Source organism: Sinocyclocheilus grahami, unplaced genomic scaffold (assembly GCF_001515645.1).
Source record: "Sinocyclocheilus grahami isolate Dianchi unplaced genomic scaffold, SAMN03320097.WGS_v1.1 scaffold11310.1, whole genome shotgun sequence".
Taxonomy (NCBI): domain Eukaryota; kingdom Metazoa; phylum Chordata; class Actinopteri; order Cypriniformes; family Cyprinidae; genus Sinocyclocheilus; species Sinocyclocheilus grahami.
In genome coordinates, this window is record NW_015513755.1 from 3,591 (window position 1) to 5,821 (window position 2,231).

The 2,231-nt window shown below is 33.7% G+C and overlaps 1 long non-coding RNA gene across 1 annotated transcript in view; it reads left to right on the forward strand.

The window, feature by feature from the left end:
* Nucleotides 1-693: 693 nt before the first annotated feature.
* Nucleotides 694-2,231, forward strand: part of LOC107578645 (uncharacterized) — a 2,215-nt gene continuing 677 nt past the window's right edge. The window contains exon 1 of the long non-coding RNA XR_001608367.1: nucleotides 694-1,045. This is a non-coding gene — a long non-coding RNA (uncharacterized lncRNA). The remainder of the gene's footprint in view (nucleotides 1,046-2,231) is intronic.

The following is a 2,231-nucleotide window of genomic DNA, read 5'->3' on the forward strand; positions in this document are numbered from 1 at the left end:
AATACTTTTATTCAGCAAGGATGCATTAAACTGATCAAAAGTGACCGTAACAACATTTATAGTATTTCAAAAGATTTCATTTTCAATAAATGTAATTTTTGAATTTTCTATTCATCAAAGAATCCTAAAAGAAAAAAAAAATGTATCACGGTTTCCACAAAAATAGTAAGCAGCACAACTGTTTTCCATAACAAGATAAGATTCCATAACAAGAAATGTTTCTTCAGCAGCAATTCAGCATATCATCATCATGTGACACTAAAGACTGGCTGCTGAAAATTCACCTTTGCTTAACAGGAATAAATTACATTTTAAAATATATTAAAAAAGAAATGTGCTATTGTAATAATATTTCACAATATTACTGTTTTTAATATATTAAATAAATGAAGCCTTAATAAGCATTAATAAGAGACTTCTTTCAAAAACATACCAAAATCTTACAGACCTCAAACTTTTGATAGGTAGCATGTTATTTTATGCTGTTTATTCCTGTTCGTTATTTTCAACTGTATATAAATATTTATGGAAAACCCCAGATGTATATCATATATTGGTGGCAAACTTGACACACATAATAATTGCAATTGCAGTTTTTATCATGTAATATTTACAATAAATATTTAAAACTCTTTATGTAATTAATATCTTTAATATTTACAATGACCATTATCAAAAATATATCTTTTTTTAAATAATTAAATTTGATTATGCTTACTGGCTGATGTTAATAATCTTGAATTAGTGGTCAATTAATTAGCCTAAGTAGGTCATAGAGACCGTGAGTGCATTTACTTTTGGGGAATGCAGCTCTGGTCAATATATTGGTTAATGTCTACTTTCAAAGCAAAAACTTAAAGGTCCACTGCGGGAAAGTTAAATATCCACTAACTCCATCTTTCCTGTCCTCCAGGGGGGCGTTCTCTGAGGTGTTCCTGGCTGAGGAGAAGAAGACCCAGCGACTCGTGGCCATCAAGTGCATCCCTAAGAAAGCATTGGAGGGCAAGGAAAACAGCATTGAGAATGAGATTGCTGTGCTACACAGGTCAGAATTGACTCTCTAATGATTTACAGCATTAAAAAAACAGTCTGGCTAGATAGTCAGGATGCACAGCCGGCGGATCAACCATCTAAACCAGCTGAGGACCAACTTGGCCTTAGACTGGATTAAGCTGTTAATGTTTTATACAGGACAGGATATATTTTTCATGGAGAGAGCCAAACAGAGGAAACCTGTAGTCTGCAGTGTACTGAACTCCTTGATTACAGGGCCAATAGCAGATGACAGCACTGTTTGAGATCAAGCGAAACCATGTCATGATTTGTGTGCAGATATAGGACGGGTGCTGCCGAGAGCTTGACTCTTTGTGAGGTTGTGTTAAAGATAAATGGCAGTCAAGATGTTGAAAGGTGTCTTCCTTTTCCTCTTAAAAGCCAGATTGCTCTTTGAGAGACGAAAAGCTCTTGTAAATGCTATCTGTGCCATAAAAATGTGCTATAGCTTTAGAAATTGTAGAAGTGTGTGCACCGGAAATGTCAAGAGCACTGGAGATCGTCCTATTTTTAGTGACTCTGTTGCCAGGGCAACAGCACACACAGAGGCTGAGATGGTATGGAGGTTCCCTGCAGCAGTATTGTGAAAGAGAGGAAGGAAGGGACCAAAGAGGAGGAATAGGAATAGAATTAAGAGAGAGAGATTCCCACCATTGGTGTGAAAAACTGTAATCAAAGCATGCAAAGCACGAAACCAAAAGAGAGGAAGTCAAATGGAGATGGAGCAAAATGTTATTAATGTTTGATTTGAGTATAGCTGGTGTAGAGAAAGTGCATTAAAAATAGGGAAGGAAGGAAGTAAAGCCATCGTGAATAGAGCGTGAAAAGATCTTTAGAGCAATGCAATAACATTAACACTCATATTACATTTCCTTACAGCAGTCTAGTTATTGTTAACAAAAACGAAAATTATTAAAAATAGTTTTCAGAATTGAAATAAAGCTTAAATTAGATTAGAAAAATTGTAAATTAAATTACATTTTAAATTAAATGTTTCTGCACACTTGGGAAATAAAACTCATTCATGCATTCAATTCATTCATCCAAAAATGTAAATGTAAAAGATTTAAATGAAAAATAGAAATGAAATGAATAAGTTGATGTACTAAAATTGCTAATAAATAAGTTGATGTACTAAAATAGCTAAAACTGAAATAAAATAAGTTACATAAAAAAAA